This window comes from Gopherus evgoodei, chromosome 4 (genome assembly GCF_007399415.2).
Source record: "Gopherus evgoodei ecotype Sinaloan lineage chromosome 4, rGopEvg1_v1.p, whole genome shotgun sequence".
Lineage (NCBI taxonomy): Eukaryota > Metazoa > Chordata > Testudines > Testudinidae > Gopherus > Gopherus evgoodei.
Genome location: NC_044325.1, coordinates 98609120 through 98628043, shown reverse-complemented (window position 1 = coordinate 98628043; position 18924 = coordinate 98609120). Strand labels below are relative to the sequence as shown.

The following is an 18924-nucleotide window of genomic DNA, read 5'->3' as shown; positions in this document are numbered from 1 at the left end:
AGGAGGCAATCTTGGATGAAGAGGGGGAGGGGGACCCAGAGGCAGAGGATGACTAGGAAGCCAGAGATGCATGCAGCCAGGAGCTCTTTTCTATCCTGGAGGAGCCTATCCAGTCACAGCAGTCAGATCTTGGTGAAGTGCAAACTGGAGAGGAGGCTCCGGTAAGTGGATCTTATTTTGGGAATTGCTGAAGCGAATTGTTGGGGGCAGGAGGGTTGCAAAAAGCAGGCTTGGCTCTCACCACATGCCTAATCTGAGCAGTGGAACAGGCTGTTGATTGACTCCCTCGCTTCATGGGAATCTCCCTCAGAGATCTCTGAACTGCTGCAGCAGGTTCTTTGGCAGACCTGCTTTGTTTCTTGCCCCATTAATGGTAACTTTCCTGCGCCACTTTGCCGTGACGTGGGTAGGGGTGGGGGGTGACAACATTGCTGCACACAGGCGAGCCGCATAGGGGCCAGGGCAGAAGCCTCCGGCTTGGAGAAGATTCTCCCCTGATTCTCTGCTCACCCTCAACAGTGAGATATTTTCCATAGTGATCACATCCTGTGGAAAGTGTGCAGACAGAAATGATTATCAGGCACACCCTTCAGTGTTGGCTCTCCCCAAGTGCCCAAGAACCACATGCCCAGTGTAAAGCAGGGTCGGGGAACACTGATTTGCCTTGCCCCTACGGCTACTCACCATTTTGTGGGTCTTGTGGCTTATGTGTGCTTTTCTGGGGTCAGCCAGTTAGTGACAGATGTCAGAGTACCGGCTGTTTGGCCAGCGTAGCAAGCTGATCAGCACAGGTGACATGGAGTTCCAGAATCGCAAAAGAGCTCCAGCATGGACTGAACGGGAGGTACTGCATCTGATCGCTGTATGGGGAGATGAATCTGTGCTATCCAAACTCCGTTCCAAAAGAAAAAATGCTGGAACATTTGAAAAAATCTCCAAGGGCATGAAGAACAGAGGTTATAACAGGGACCCGCAGCAGAACCAAAGAGGCAAACGGCCACTCCGGGTCAAAGCCCCAGACATGTCACTTCTATGATGAGCTGCATGCCATTCTAGGGGGTGCCTCTACAACTACCCCACCCCTGTGCTTCCCTCCTCCCCCACCCCTCCTGGGCTACCTTTGCAGTTATCCCCTCATTTGTGTGATGAATTAATAAAGAATGCATGAATCTGAAACAACAATTACTTTATTGCCTCTGTAAGCGGAGATCAAAGCGGGGAGGGGAGGGCAGTTGGTTTACAAGGAATTAGAGTGAACCAAGGGGGCAGGTTTTCATCAAGGAGAAACAAACAGAACTTTCACACCGTAGCCTGGCCAGTCATGAAACTGGTTTTCAAAGCTTCTCTTATGCACAGCATGCTCTGCTGTGGTCTTCTAACTGCCCTGGTGTCTGGCTGTGCATAATCAGTGGCCAGGCGATTTGCTTCAACCTCCCATCCCGCCATAAACATCTCCCCCTTCTCTCACAGATATTGTGGAGCACACAGCAAGCAGTAACAACGATGGGAATATTGGTTTCACTGAGGACTAACTGAGTCAGTAAACTGTGCTAGCAAGCTTTTAAACATCCAAAGGCACGTTCTACCACCATTATGCACTTGCTCAGCCTATAGTTGAACTGTTCCTTACTACTGTCCAGGCTTCATGAGCCATGGGAGCAAGAGATAGGCTGGAGTAGGTGTGATCGCACGGTGGTGCCGACTGGGAGAGCAGCCTGAGGCAGAAGCCTCCAGCTGGCATGATATTCCAGACAGGACTGAATCTCCATTAGACTAAACTTAAAGAAGAGAATGACTTGTAGTCATTCTCATTTTTGTCCAGGCGCCCCCAACCAACCTCACCGAGGCTGGCCAAGAGCACCCATGTCTGCCCCGGCGCCCCCAACCAACCTAACCGAGGTCGGCCAGGAGCACCCATGGGACGATGACAACAGTTAGCAGTCATATTGCACAATCTGCCATCCGCAGTCATATTGCAGTCATATTGCACTGTCTGCCATCCACAAGGCATGTACCCAGAACCACCCATGACAATGTTTTTGCCCCTTCAGGCATTGGGAATGCAACCCAGAATTCCAATGAGTGGCGGAGACTGCGGGAACTGTGGGATAGCTACCATAGTGCAATGCTTTGACGCTAGCCTCAGTACTGTGGACGCACACCACCGACTTATTGCGCTTAGTGGACACACATACAATCGACTGTATCAAATCGAATTCTAAAAAATCAATTTCTATTAAATTGACCTAATTTCATAGTGTAGACATACCCTAAAGTTAAAGGCCACATAGATGATCAGCATCAAGAGAAGATTGCATCAGAGTCCCTTTACCGGCAAAATGTTCTGAAAAGGCTCATTGCCATTGTGAGAATGCTAGCTACCCAGAACCTAGCACTGCATCGCACTTCAGATCAGCTGTATGTGCCAAACAGTGGAAACTTCCTTAAAATTGTTGAGTTTGATGCTGTATTCCAGAAGCATCTACGAAGAGTCACCATCCAAGAAATGTACACACATCACTACCTTGGAAAAACAATTCAAAATGAGATCACACAGTTAATGGCAACAAAAATCAAACAAAAGATTGCGGCAGATCTGAAGTCAGCAAGATATTACTCTGTTATTCTGGACTGCATACCTGACATCAGCCATACAGAACAAATTACTTTAATGGTGCGTTTTGTAACAACAACAGAACCTAGTGAAAATGTCCACGCAATGGTGACTGTCAGAGAGCATTTTCTAGAATTTATTGACATTGATGATACTACAGGAGCTGATAAATGTGCTTCTTAAAAAGCTGGAAGATACGGTAATTGCGATAGCTGACATGAAAGGTCAGGGCTATGATAATGGTGCCAACACGAGAGGAAAGAACAGAGGAGTGCAGACACAGATCTGAGAGTTAAACCCTCAAGCTTTTTTTGTCCCATGCAGTTCTCATTAACTGAACTTGGTGGTCAGTGATGCAGCATCAGCTTCTAGTGAGGCTGCTGATTTTTTTAACGTAATACAAAGCATCTATGTATTTTTCTTTGCATCAACTCATCGATGGCAAATTTTGAAGCAACATCTGGGAACATCCTCTCTGACACTGAAACCACTGAGGGGTTTCTGACACTGAAACCACGATGGGAAAGTCGAGTGGAGGCGATAAAGCCTATCAAACCCCAAATTGGGAAGACAGATGATGCCACAGTTGTCATTATAGAGGATAATGCTATGACAGGAACTGTTCGTGGGAGAGCAGTGGCAGAGGGAAATAGAATCACCAGAAACATGCATAAGTTCAAATTTCTTGTGGCTTACTGTTGTGGCATGACATACTGTATGAAATAAATGTTGTAAGCAAGAGACTCCAAGGTCTTGATCTTGATATATCTGGAGCAATGGAACAACTGGACAAAGCAAAGTCATACCTACAGTCTTACCAGTCAGAGGAGGGATTTCAAAATGTTCTGAAGAGTGCACAGAAGTTGGCAGAGGGACTTCACACTGAAGCAATTTTCCCAACCATGCAAGAATACAAGAGTCACTGAAGAAGACAACATTTTGATTACAAGGCACAGGATAATCTCTTAAGAGACTCCAAACAACAATTCAAAGTTGAATTCTTTAACCAGATGTTAGATTGTGCACTACAGTCAGTTGAACATTTCATGCAGCTCACGGAACACAGCAGTATATTTGGGATGTTGTATGATATTCCAAAACTCCTCACTATACCTGAAGAAGACCTACACCAGCAATGCAGGGCACTAGAGCCAGTGTTGACACACGGTGATATGCACAATATTGATGTGAGTGATTTAGGTGATGAACTGAAAGCCCTTTCAAGATACATTTCAGCAGGATCAACTCCAAAGGCTGTTCTGGAATATATGTGCACAAATAAGATGAGCATCCTCTTTCCAAATGCTTTTGTTGCTCTGTGAATACTTCTAACACTTCCTGTAACAGTTGCCAGTGGAGAACACAGCTTCTCCAAGCTGAAGTTAATAAAAACACATCTATGCTCTACAATGACACAGGAGAGGCTGGTTGGCCTTGAAACCATCTCAATAAAGCATGAGCTGGCCCAGACTGTGGACCTTCAGGAAGCAGTTCAAATCTTTGCAACCAAGAAGGCACAGAAAGTACCACTCTGATTATTCAAACAGATACAAATGTCAGTGTTTACTTTGCAGACAAGAAGAGTTACATTTGCTGTTCAGGCATTTGAAAGTTAAGTGTTAGTTAAAAATTTTGAATAAGACATTTTAAGTTGTAAGTTTTATTGGAGTAGGTAGCAGAGCAGTGCCATGAAAGGTGTAGAACAGGAAGAAGGCAGAATTGAGACCTTTCAAAGTTTTGGCCCAAGCAAAGGAGCATCATTTGAGCTCCCCGCCTCAGGTGCCAAAATGTTGTGGGCCGGCCCTGATATAAGCAGGCATGGAAAGTGGATGATGGAGCCACGCCTCTGCACCATGCATCAGATTCACCAGCTAGTGCTTCTGAGTTGTTGTAGTGGGGAAGTAATCAGTGTCAATGATAGGATGACTGCAGTTAAGTCACGGTCCCTCTGCCTTGGAGCAAAGGAAGAACCAACTAGGAACCAGATTGCAAGTCAGTCAGTTTCCTGGCTGATTTCTGGAACCTCCTGCCCTGAGCCACAGTAGAGCTCTGGATTAATAATACATAACTACAACAAAAATGTGTCCATTGCTCAGCATGTCTATGAAAGCTAGGGAAGAGTCAAAAAAGAATAAAATTTGAAAACTAGAATAACCAGAGCATTGACAGTACATAGTAGATCTGAAATCCTAAATCTCTAAAGAAACCTGACGGAGAAGGAAGACTGATGGCTCTGATATCTTGTAGGGATTAAAGACTAAAAATAGCTTGAGGCTTTTCAAGTAAGTACAGTACATGAAATTCAATGAGAAGAATAAATTCAAGTTTGGCTCCAGGTATTGAAACTGAATCTACAGAGTAGAGATCTTTCAGAAAATCTGATGAATTCTACAGCTATTTAAACGCTTTCCATAAACTCAACTGAAAAGCAGTAGAGTTAGAAGTCTCCAGACTATTTAATAATTAAACAAATGTTGGTTTGAAGTGGCTTTTTTACACCTGGCTAGATAAATGTTTTAAGTTTTAAAGATATAACCTTGTGAAAATATGAATGTGACAAAACCTAGCTCTTTGAGTAACTTAACAGCTGACCTCTGTGCAAAGTGACACCAGCTGAGGCCACCTTAACATAGCTGCCTTAGGGTCACAGCTACAGAAGAAGCTCTTGCTTGCATGGTAAAACTGCTGCCTATTAACTGCTAATATTTTCCGCAGTTACACCTGTGATGTCTCATTAAAATCGCTGGGATTGTATGGTGGAATTGAGGGCCAGGTTTGACTTGTTATAATGCAATATTGGAGGCTGCCAGCAGATGGCATTTTGCTTCATTTCTGTATAGATTAGGGAAGGATTGTCCTGGAGAACAGGGTAAGGAGGAGGTGGGAAACAAAATGAGAGAAAAAGATGCTGACTATAGAATTAACTACATCTTGTTTCTGTAAAATCTGGATCATCTAGTAGAGCATGGAACTAAAACTCAGTCTAACCTTATTATTTCTATTAATTTGTGACTGTACGTGGTGTGGGGAGGGAAGTGTTTCTCTTGTATCTTCACACACTGCCAGTTACAGGACTGCTCTATAAGAGAAACGTGTATGTACACATATGTAAATAGCAAAGTGCCCACCATAAATCGTCTCAAAAAATATGCAGCATTGCTCCTGGGTAAAGCTGAATTGGAACCAGATTTTTCATTTTGTGGGAAATCCTGAGAGTTTAAACAACAGTTGAGTTCAGGATCCTGACAAAAGGAAGAAAGGAGAGTAGCAAAATATGGACTCTGGACTTCAGAAAAGCAGACTTAGACTCCCTTAGAGAACTGATGGGCAGGAGGGGGAAAGAAGTCCAGGAGAGCTAGCTGTATTTTAAAGAAGCCTTATTGAGAGTGCAGGAAGAAACCATCCCAATGTGCAGAAAGAATAGCAAATATGGAAGGCAACCAGCTTGGCTTAACAGTGAAATCTTTGGTGAGCTTAAACTAAAAAAGGAAGCTTACAAGAAGCGGCAATTTGAACAGATGACTAGAGAGGAGTATAAAAATATCGCTAGAGCATGCAGGGGTGTAATAAGGAAAGCCAAGGCATGACTGGAGTTGCTGATAGCAAGGGATGTTGAGGGTAACAAGAAGGGTATCTACGGGTCTGTTAGCAACAAGAAGAAGGTCAAGGAAAGTGGGGGACCCTTAATGAATGGGGGAGGCAACGTAGTGACAGATGATGTGGAAAAAGCTGAAGTACTCAATGATTTTTTTGTCTTGGTCTTCACAGACAAGGTCAGCTCCCAGACTGCTGCGCTGGGCATACAGTATGGGGAGGAGGTGAGCAGCCTTCAGTGGTGAAAGAACAGGTTAAGGACTATTTAGAAAAGCTGGACACGTGCAAGTCCATGGGTCCAGATCTAATGCATCTAAGGATGCTGAGGGAGTTGGCTGATGTGATTGCAGAGCCATTGGCCATTACCTTCAAAAATTCGTGGCAATCGGGAGAGGTCCTGGATGATTGGAAAAAGGCAAATATAGTGCCCATATTTAAAAAAGGGAAGAAAGAGAACCCAGGGAACTACAGACCGGTCACCCTCACTTCAGTCCCCAGCAAAATCATGGAGCAGGTCTTCAAGGAATCCATTTTGAAGCACTTGGAGGAGAGGAAGGTGATGATCAGGAACAGTCAACATGGATTCACCAAGGGCGAGTCATGTCTGACTAACCTGATTGCCTTCTATGATGAGATAACTGGCTCTGTGGATATGGGGAAAGTGGTGGATGTGATATATCTTTTGATACAGTCTCCCACAGTATTCTTGCCAGCAAGTTAAAGAAGTATGGATTGGATGAATGGACTATAAGGTGGATAGAAAGCTGGCTAGATTGTTGGGCTAAACAGGTGGTGATCAACGGGTCAATGTCTAGTTGGCAGCCGGTATCAAGCAGAGTGCCCCAGAGGTCGGTCCTGGGGCTAGCTTTGTTTAACATCTTTATTAATGATCTGGATGATGGGATGAATTGCACTTGCAGCAAGTTTGCAGATGACGCTAAACTTGGGGGAGAGGTAGATATGCTGGAGGGTAGAGATAGGGTCCAGAGTGATCTAAAAAAATTGGAGGATTAGACCAAAAGAAATCTGATGAGGTTCAACAAGGACAAGTGCAGAGTCCTGCATTTAGGAAGGAAGAATCCTATGCACTGCTACAGACTGGGAACAGACTGGCTAAGCAGTAGTTTTGCAGAAAAGCTGCTGGGGATTACAGTGGACGAGAAGCTGGATATGAGTCAGCAGTGTGCCCTTGTTGCCAAGAAGGTCAATGGCATATTGGGCTGTATTAGTAGGAGCATTGCCAGCAGATTGAGGAAAGTGATTATTCCCCTCTGTTCAACACTGGTGAGGCCACACCTGGAATACTGTGTCCAGTTTTGGTCCCCCCACTACAGAAGGGATGTGGACAAATTGGAGAGCCCTGTAGAGGGCAACAAAAATGATTAGGGGGCTGGGGCACATAACTTATCAGGAGAGGCTGAGGGAACTGGGGTATCTAGTCTGCAGAAGAGAAGAGTGAAGGGGGATTTGACAGCAGCCTTTAACTACCTGAAGGGAGGTTCCAAAGAAAATGGAGCTAGGCTGTTCTCAGTGGTGGCAGATGACAGAACAAGCAATGGTCTCAAGTTGCAGTGGGGGAGGTCTAGGTTGGATATTAAGAAACACTATTTCGCTAGGAGGCTGATGAAGCACTGGAACGGGTTACCTAGGAGGTGGTGGAATCTCCTTCCTTAGAGGTTTTTAAGGCCCAGCTTGATAGAGCCCTGACTGAGATGATTTAGTTGGTGTTGTTCCTTCTTTGAGCAGGGGATTGGACTAGATGACCTCCTAAGGTCTCTTCCAACCCTAATATTCTCTAGTTCTATGATTCTAATGCAAGAAATCTCTTAGAAAACAGAACCAAAAAAAAAAACCCCACAAAATAAATTTTTTTTTTTTTCATTTAGGATTGATCAAAACATTTTGTTTTGATAAAATCAAAAACATGTTTTTCTTATTTTTATTTTTTATTTTATATGATATATAGAATTTTAAAAGCATGAAAAATAATTTTGAAACAGAAAATCGAAATGGTCCATTCTGAAAAGGTCAAAATGGAATGTTTCAGCCTTCTCAAAATGCTTTTCCCCCCCAAACTAGCTTTCATCAAAACTGTCACATTTACATTAAATATTTTGCTTTCGATAGATTGGCATTTTCTGATGGAAAAAGTTCTGTCCGAAAATTTCTGACTAGCTCTACACCTGGTTTTTGTAAGACCAATAAAACTTCTTGTTCTGCATTGGAAATAGCTTCTTTTTCAGATCTCTTTACATGCAACAGCTCTCAACTGCCACTACCATTAACCCATTCCTAAGCCCCATTATAAATTGCTTAAACGCTTGATTGCTTAAACACTTGATTGACCAAATTAATCTTATTTCTGAGCAAAATTGTGCAAATCCGTGTCTTTAGAGGTGAAAGGCTGCTGAAGTAATCAATTGCACCAGTTTGTCACCATTAGCTCTGGACCAGGGCTGCAGACCCAAAGCGTGGTAGTGCTTGGATCTCATGTTTCTGGTCCTGACCATTACAGACGTTGGGGCTAGCTACATAGTTTGGATTTGGATGTCTTCATCCTCAAAATACAGGGGTATTTACATCTGAGGTTTAGATTCAGACCCATCCGTATTATTATTACAGTTGTTGTTGTTACTACTATTAAATATTTTTATTATGGTACTGCCCAGATGACCCTGTCAGGTTTGGGGCTCAGTGTTTTAGGTGCTGTAGAAACACGCATACAGACATAGTCCCTGCCCCATAGAATTTACAGTTTAAAGAACTAGTTTAGCAGAGTACTTAAACCCATGCTTAAATTGATCGCTATTCAACCTCACCACTTAAGCCCATACTTAAATCCCTTTGAAATCAATGGGTTAATGCTATTATCTTTCTTAACTATTGCATAACATAATTATAACTTGAAAATTTATCTATGCTATAGCCATGTGGAGTGCTAATTGTTAATCAGAGTAATTTACATTTCAGTTCTAATCAACCTCTCCTAACATGATTAACAAAACAATGAGATAAAAAAGAAAACACAAAACCAACAGGCAAAATCCAGTCTTGGAAAAATAAGCCTGCTTAAAAACATGAAAACTGTAGAAAGAACACTTTGCAGTGCAATTAGCCAACAATGTGACAACAACTGCAGCTGCTGTGCTAAGCGTGAAGGCTAATTAAATGTTTTCCTCTCCACACTGGGTTGATCCTTAAGAAATCAGGCGGATTCAAGTATCTCCAATTTTTCAGACTTTTTTCTTTTCCCTGACATGATATCATGCATTCCCCAAGGACTTTGTTTAACCTTTTTGGTACTTTTGATTAAGCAAGCACAGGCAAAAACAAACAGTCCCTCACAAATAAACAGTGATCACTGGGACTTGATTCTTATGGCTTGGGATGGCGAACCACAGCCAGTGGGAGCCGCGGTCGGCCGAACCTGCCAACTCAGCAGGTAAATAAACTAGCCCCGCGAGCCGCGTGCCAGAGGCTGCCGACCCCTGAGGTAGAACATAATGATTTACAAGTCTACCTTTTCACTAGCCAATTCACACCTGCAAAACGGATAGTTAAATGCCTATAAGTCCACTTCAACAATTGATTGCTCCAGTGACACTGAAGATTGGCTGGTTTTAAATGTGTCCCTAAATACAGTGTTGGTTTAATATTGGCTATGTCCTCTGTCATGACACTGTATCTTCTATTGGCAGAACTCTATTGGTGTTTTCGATCTCTAACAGCTGTAATTCTGTAAAACAGAGATAGGTCCAGATCTTAACATCTCTGGGGTTTGAATTAAAATCTGGAGCAAGAGACATTTTGTTCCTGGTTTCTCTCTGTTTGTAAACCAAAATCCCAGGCTCAACCATTCTAAACCTTGGAGCATTTAAAATCCAGATCAGAGATCTGCAGCTCAAGCCCATCATTTCTGTATACAAAGCACTTGCAAAACGAATTTTTTTTAAATGGGCTAAAATTTGATGCCTCACTGAAGGATTCTCTAATTACCATAGGCAGAGTTGGATGGTTTGCTGTCAGCATCTCTAGTCGTAAACTGAGGGAAAGAGGCTGTTATATAGTGGATTAAACCTGGCACTGGGAGCAGGAGCTCCCCAGTTCCAGTCTCACCTCCTACTAACTCACTGTGATGTCTTGGTGCTCTTCCAAGTTACTTACCCTCTCTAGATCTGTTTCTCCTTCTGCAAATTGGGGATAATATTTACTAACGTCCCTCAAAGAATGTTTTGGATTAGTTCATGTTTGTACAGAGGTTTAAAAGTGGAAATGCCAAACGTGAACTATAAAAATATCACATATTATTAGTTCCTCTGGAAAGCTTTGCTCCTAGGAAAGAACTTGCTGGGTGTGTCCCAGTGGGGTAATATTCTTCCTCAAAGTGCACGTTTCTCATAGCATATGAGTTGGGCAGGTAATTTGTGGGGTAACCTTTAGAAAAGTCCCTTTTGTTTGGGATGTGAATGCAAATTTTGAATTTCAGGAAGCGTGGCAGATTTCCAGTTACACTTCAAAAACGTACACTTGTAACTATTTTCCATAAATAGAACCCACAGACATAATTCAGATCTCAGTTTCTTCCACACACAGTGGAAGGAATCTGTAAATATATTGTTCTCACTTACCTTTAATTATAATTATTATTTATATGTATTGTGATTGTGTCCAGGAGTTGCAATCATGAATCAGGACCCCGGTCCTAGACATAACTATACAAACACTTAACAAAAGATAATACAGAGCTTGCAATCTAAGAAGACCAGGGATAAGAGGTGGATACAACAGACAGAGGGAGCACCTGGTAACAATTAATTGATAAGAATGGTAAGCAGTAGTCACAGCACATCAGATGACTAATTACAGAGCTGAGTTTTAAGGAGGGATGAGGAGGGTCTTTGTGGATGCTTATGAGGAACTCCTTCCATGTGTGAATGTGCATAGGTGCTCTTCCATACTAGAATTTAAAATATATTTACAGATACTGAATATCCAAAATACAAATGCACTTACCATACCCAGGTCTCAAAATTAACTACATTTGGAAGCTGAAAAGATACCACTAGTGTCATGAGCTCTCTCTTGCCACAGCAATTTATTACATCACTTAGAAGTTTTCTAAGTCAAGGTGCAATTGGAGACAGTATTGCTTTATCAAATGGCTGTACCATGAAAAATATCTGGCATTTAACACTAAAGCAGGCAGATAGTGAAGAGGGAGGCAATGCTGTTAGATCATACAAGAGACCATTCCTGTTGTGCCCGGCTCCTGGAGTTATACTAGCTTCTTTTAGGATTTATCTGTCCAGTAGGAAAACTGCTTACCAAAGCCAAATAGGCAAGTGCATTGTAATACGTTGCAATTGTATGTCTAGGGAGATAGAGATTTACTACTTTCATACCTGCTAAACTTGAAGCACCAAGAGTTTAAGGTAAGAACATTCAGACATGCCCACTAGTTTTGTGTGCCTATCTTGAAACACCCATGGCCTGCTCCCACTGATCTCAGCAGAAGATGTGGGTACTCGGCACATTTGAAAATCACATCCTAGGTGTCTAAAGTTTGGCATCCAAAACCTCTTTTGAAAATGCTAGCAGAGCTGGGAGTAGAAGTGAGGAAGTCACAGCTCCCATTTATTCCCCTCCTCTAAGTGGAAATCATCACTCCTCAGTTCTAATTTTTGTTTTGTTCTTAAAGAAAGAAGATAGTGGAAGGATCTGCTACATAGCAAGGTGACAGAGGTAAAGCCTACATATAACAAAAACAAGTCATTATGAAACAAAATGTTCACAGTAGAAACTGGTTCATCTAAGATTTGCAATCTTTCTGTCTGCCTGTGTAGCAGCATGGTCATGTTTAGTAGGGTATTTCCTTGAAAAGAGTTTTTTATTCTCTGATACACAGCATGTTAATAAATGGGTATTTAGTATTTCATGGAGAAGGTGATTCTCATCTATCCAGAGTGCTGTAACATGGGGTTTCATGTCTTGTGCAGATAAATTAATTATTTTATTTTATAGTTTAATATGTTACCCGCCTTTTCCTGAGGCCATATGCTACTCCTGAGGAAATATGAATTTGAGGATAGCACTGTATGTGGGGAGTATGTGTGTGTGTGAGGGGGGGGCAATGAACAACCATGCCCTCTTCAAAACATGTCACTAGTCTGTGAACATTAAAAAAAATTTTTTGAATACAAACTTCAGAGGCTACTGAGAGCATTAATTCGACCTGTTAACTCAGACCTAAAACTAGAGATGAGAGCAACCCCTTTTCCTCCATCCTAACAGTCAGAAATCAGACTAACTTGCTCGATAGATGTACAAAAAGCAAATCAAACTTGCTTTCATGTTCATCTAAGGCTGAACCACTTAATTATGTCTTCCATTAAAGAACCCGCTGCTGGTGCCTGTAAGGCAATCCCTTCTGCTTCCCTCTGGCTGGAAAAAGCAGTGTGACATAAGAGATTCAGTTTTATGCTCAGAGGAACTATGATTAGAAGAACAGTCATTTGAATATCAGATTGTTCTCTGCTTAGAGGCAGTGCTCACCACAGATTTCTTGTGTGCTGTGGAGGTGCTTTAAACTACCATATGCATATCCAACCCTGCTAACTTAATGTATATGATGCTATTAGAAAACAATCTTATAGTCTGGGATCGTACTGCATTCTGGAAGGAGAAGAATTGAAGCTACTGTGCTTCAGTGGAATTGTAGATCTTCAGCCTTGTTTGAGAATAGCAAGTAGACACATTGATGATGTGGTCTCAGGGTGGATAAAAATCAGTGATTTAAAAAAAAATCAGATTTTTAAAATTTCAATTCAATTTTTTTGATAAAATGCTTTTTGAGGGAAAAAACCTATCTAAATATAGTTTTAATTAAGATACATTATAGCTGAAATATATTTTATCATGGAATAGGGATTATAAATTCTAATTCTATAGTATTAGACAATATATTCATGTAATGTTTAAGAAAAGTTTTGTAAATGAGTTCCAATAGTTCATGGATTAGGTACCCAATTTTAGGGGCTCCAGGGGCTTCTATATAGATTACTTAGGTTAATCTTTCTAACTACCCTATGGGACTCAATGCTCAGTCTAGAAGATACCATCAGAGATGCTTAGTTTTGCAGTTCTCAAACTGTGGATTTGTGTCTCCACAGATAACATGCTTGTTAACAGCAAAAATGTTTTTAAATAAATAAATAATATAGAGAGGTGAGAAATAATAGACCTCAACCCTTTTGTCCCTCTGCAAATTTGTGTACACAGAGTCTCTCTAAAAGTGCACAGTTTCAAAAAGTTCAACGAATAGAAGATTGTTGGAATAGTTCTGGACAAAGAGAGGAAGACTGGAATAAATGTAAGAAGGAAGGGACAGGCAGTAGAAACAAAAGTGAAAGTGAGCAGCACATTTCAGAAGACTTGAAGTCTTTCTGATTGTAACCTTCATCGATTTGAGTATCATACCATTCTCTAACTATACGGGAAAACATATAATGGCAGCAGGCCGTAAAAGAGACCCAGTTCGGGAATAAGAACCACGCAAGAAATATATGTTTGCTGATGATGTTTTAAAGAAAGTCTCACCAGTGAACTGGTGGAAGTCACTTAAGCACTTGGATTCGGAGACTGTTGAAGTGATAATCTCACTTTTAACAGCAGTATCCTCTTGGTATAGAAAGAATATTTTCTTCCTTTGGACTAATTAATTCCAAATTGAGAAATCGTTTGGGACCTGAAAAAGCAGAAAAGCTTTTTTCTTTTCCAGATTATGAACAAATAGGAAAATGAAGGCGAAGACGATTGAGTTAGCGACAGATGCCACTATTTTAAATTTCTTATCTTGATCTAGCTGACATTGTCGCTTTTAATTTTTGTAATTTTTAAAAAATATTTCATTTAACTATTTTAGTTAAAAGCAATTTTAACAAAAACAAACCTAATTTTAAAAATCTTGAATGTTTAAGTAAATTCAAAAATTCATATGCTTGTTTTGTTAAAATGTTTTATGTTTGCTGTTGAAGAAAAAAAATGCAGAATACATAATGTTGTTGTTTTAGTTAAGTAAAACAATTTAAATGTCCGTCTGGTGATGTTCTCCTCTTAATACAGCATGGCAAGAAAATCCTCCAAATATTAATGATTAACCTGTTGAACTGGATATAGTTCACCTCCCAATGACTTCATAAATATCTGTTTCAGTTACCTTTGGTAATGAAATAACCAAACAATCATTCATTTTCTGATATAACTACAAAACAAATCCAAAACATTTTCAAAATAAATCACTTTAAAAATGTATAGTGTGTACCTTCTAAAAATGAAACCTACATCTATCTCTGAGTTGTGAAGAATATGTATTAAGGTTATAGTAACCAACAAGAATTCACTTTTATGTAGAAATTAATGATGAAATTGAGTCTTTGTGTCTAGTGATTTAAATGATTTAAATCAATTGATTTAAATCAAATCCACCTTGCGTGGTCTAATGGGGGAATGGCTTTTTTGTGGTGAAGCTGACTTATTTCATGTATAATCTGCAATATTCACCTGAAATAGACCATTTTGTTAGGTATTCAATAAAGTCTGTTTGATGCACTATGTTACAGTAATGGATCAAATTGGATTAGAATATAATAAAATAGGGAATAATGTAAGATAATGGGACATGGGATGCCCGGCTATATAATGTAATGTGATAAAAATGTATAGCGTGTTCCTTCTAAAAATGAAACCTACATCTATCTCTGAGGGCTTGGCTACACTGGAGAGTTGCAGCGCTGGTGAGGGGGTTACAGCGCTGCAACTCAGGATGTGGCCACACTTGCAAAGCACAGCCAGCGCTGCAACTCCCTGGTTGCAGCGCTGGCTGTACACCTGGTCGTGCCTCGGGTGTAGCGATTCCAGCGCTGGTGATGCAGCGCTGGTCAGCAAGTGTGGACACCACCAGTGCTTTTATTGGCCTCCAGGGTATAAGGAGGTATCCCAGAATTCCTGTCCACAACCAACCGGAAGAAACGGGGAGCTCGGAGTTCAGCCAAACTGCTTATTTAAAAAACAAACACAGCTCCTGTTTGCTGAGCGAGCGGAGGCAGGCAGGGGAATTATTTTGGAATGTTCACAGCTGTTTGCTTGAAGAGAGAAACAGCACTCTCATACGGCAGAGGGGGAGGGGTTGCTTATCTGGTCTGATGTCTATTTAGGAGTGTATAATTTGCATTTAGTGAATAAGAGAGGGGTGGGGGAAGGGGTCAGAACTTTTAAAATGATTGAAGGTAGGCACTGTGTATCTTCCAGTCCTTAGAACTTGCAAGGCAGGGAGCTGAAAACAGTGTCAGCTCCAAAAATCCACTCTCTCTGTCTCCCCCACGCTCCCTGTCACATTCCACCCACCCCCCTCTTTTGAAAAGCACGTTGCAGCCACTTGAATGCTGGGATAGCTGCCCACAATGCACCACTCCCAACAGCACTGCAAATGCTGCAAATGTGGCCACACTGCAGCGCTGGTAGCTGTCAGTGTGGCCACACTGCAGTGCTGGCCCTACACCGCTATACGAACACAGCTGTAACTACCAGCACTGCAGAACTGTAAGTGTAGCCATGGCCTGAGTTGTGAAGAATATGTATTAAAGTTATAGCAACCAACAAGAATTTACTTTTATGTAGAAATCCTTGATGAAATCAAGTCTTTGTGACTAGTGATTTAAATGGTTTAAATCAAATCCATCCTGCATGGTCTAATGGGGGAATCGAATGGCTTTGTTTGTGGAGAAGCTGACTTATTTCATGTATAATCTGCAATATTCACTTGAAATAGACCATTTTGTTAGGTATTCAGTAAAGTCTGATTTGATGCACTATGTTACAGTAATGTATCAAATTGGATTAGAATATAATAAAATAGGGAATAATGTAAGATAATGGGACGTGGGATATATAATGTAATGAGATGCATCAGGAACTGAAGTAGATGCACTTTTGCTCAGATACAATACCAGAACTGTGGGTAACTTGGCAGGTTTGGTTGTATAATGCTTACTTCTGCTCTTTTACTGGATTCTTTGATGATTTACACCCTGTGAAAGTCCACTGATTTCAGTGGGGTTACACTGGGTGTAAATCATAGTGGCATTTGGTCCCTTTTAAGTTTGATGTTTGAAAAACCAAGAAACTCTAAGTTCAGCTGCTGCCAAGGTTGATGCAATTCCTGCTCACAACCATTAATCAACTCAGGTTTTTTGTAACTCAGCCCAGTTTTGCTTCAAAGGTTCCTGAACCTTGTCCTGTGAAATCAGGTGAGTTTTCTACAGCAATGTTGAGTTCCCAATGGGATTTGAGATTTTGCTGCCAGTCTATCTGGCAGCTAGGAGATGCAGATAAAAGAGTGAATTCAGATTTGCTGGAACTCCGTACAAGTTCTTGAATTATGCTGGGTTAGTTTGTCAATATTTAATGTGTTAAGTCTAACCTTTTGAATTTTTGGAAATGTTAATTGGAGAAACAGGACAACAGAACATCATTTGTCTGAACCTGTTATCTGGAAACCAACAGTACCTGAAATTGGGTTATGTTTCTCTGTGCATCATTTACATTGAAAAGCCCCTGTTTATCAGAATGAATTCCATGTCCTTTGTTCTGTTTGGATCAATGTATTCTACTGTACTCTGAAATGCACCTTGTCTAAAACTCTAAGGACTATAGAAGGACCCATACCTCATCACCCATGCAGAACATGTGGAACAAAAGAGTTTTAAAAATTTGAACTCTAACACAATAGAAATATTGGGAAGGGATGGGGGGAGGCACACATTTCTTTCACGTAAATTTGCACATGCCTGGGGGGGAGGCACACGCAAGAGCAGGACCTAGAGGGGCTGGAATGGGCCTGGGAACAAGTAGGAACCTCCAGGACCCTCCTTCCCAGCCTGGAGCCAGCTGCTTACCTCCAATCTTTCTGGACAAACCTCATTCCCTCTCCTATTCCTCTACCCCACCATTTGGATGGAGCTTCTGTCCCATTCCATCTGTCCCCCCTGTTCTCCCTGCCAGGGTATCCAGTGCTAACTGTGAACTTCACAGATAAGAGAGTTTAAGATAAAGACAGCCAGTTGGAATGCAAACATTTCAAAAACAAAATCAAGAAAAAATTAATTTAGTCCTTTTAGTTCTATGGCCAATAACATGGCACATTAGCAGGTTATAGATTAGAAAGATTAAAGTGCTGACTCAGGAAAGCATCCCTGTTTAGAACAGCATTTAGCACATGCTTAACTTGAACTATGTACATAAATCCCACGGAAGTCAAAAGGAATTTTAAGTAAGGGCGCTGGGACAATTTGTACAGTGGGGGCTCCTGAGAGCCATTGAACCAAACGGTAAATCCCTATATGATGGAAACAGTCAACCTGTGAAACCCTTTGCCAGAGAAGACCAAGACCATAGCAGGGTTCAAAAAGAACTAGATAAATTCATGGAGGATAGGTCCATCAATGGCTATTAGCCAGGATGAGCAGGGATGGTGCCCCTAGCCTCTGTTTGCCAGAAGCTGGGAATGAGCAACAGGGAATGGATCACTGGATGATTACCTGTTCTGTTCATTCCCTCTGGGGCACCTGGTGCTGGCCACTGTTGGAAGACAGGATACTGGGCTAGATGGACCTTTGGTTTGACTCAATATGACTGTTCTTATGTTCTTAAACCACTTCAAGCTAGGGGATACAGCAGCACCCTTAGTTCCAGCACCTATGACTTTAAGCACACTCTTAAATGCTTTTTAGATTGGGGCCTAAATGACTTACACTCTTTTGCTTTTAACTGACACTAAAAGGTAGAATCTGCAAGGCTACAGTTCCATAAAACAAATGAAATATTTATTGGCTTCTGGAACCAGTAGTTTCACCTTGTGAGCTCTGAAATGCACTGGAGAATGCTGAAGTCCCATTAATACTTATGAGAGGTTTGCCTATGCCATGAGAGAAGTATAAAGCCCCTGACTTCTGAAAGTACTGTCTGTTTTGCAGCCGGTGCCTAGAGAGGGTTCCTCTGTAGGCCCCTATACCAAAGGTTGTCAAGAGAGCAGGAATATTAGTAGATTATAGTAAAGACGTTCCCTTCAGAAAATGCCCTTAGCAGCACAGCACTACACAAATGTAGTACCTGCGACCTGCCTCCTGGAATGTAAACTGAGACGGTCCTTGTGTGGATTTGAGTTTTCATATCCTGCATGACATCTGCAAACTTTCCTCTCATTTTAGGCTGTGGCTACTAACTGTTGGTGCTAGGTTTGTTTGTAGGTGCAAGATCAGCTGACTTTGTCAGAATGACTTCCTATGGGACGTTGACGGAAGCCATGCAAAAGTCTTCAATTTCCAAACTGAGGCCAATAGCATCCCAGAATACATGTGGAAAATAATGCAAATCACAGAAAAGTAGAGCGAGAAAAGAAAATATAACATTCCCCGGGGGAAGTGAGGGACAGAGAATAGATTTTTGTGGCTTTCTTCCCCTACAAACAAGATAATGATTAACCTTCAGTAATTCCTACATAAAGGACATTTCTAATGCTGTCCAATAAAGGTAAAATGAGGACGTTCCATGGATTGTGATCAAATGCTGATAGAAAGAGAGAAAGAGAAAAAAAAATCATTTTCTCCATAAATCTACCATGGAGAACTTTTATCGCCAGTTAAAAAAAGGTAGAGGTTATA

General features: G+C 41.4%; 1 protein-coding gene across 3 annotated transcripts in view; it reads right to left on the bottom strand.

The window, feature by feature from the left end:
* The window catches only part of SYT9 (synaptotagmin 9), a 122676-nt gene that overhangs the window by 56505 nt on the left and 47247 nt on the right, over positions 1-18924 (bottom strand). The gene's annotated exons all lie outside the window — the stretch shown is intronic.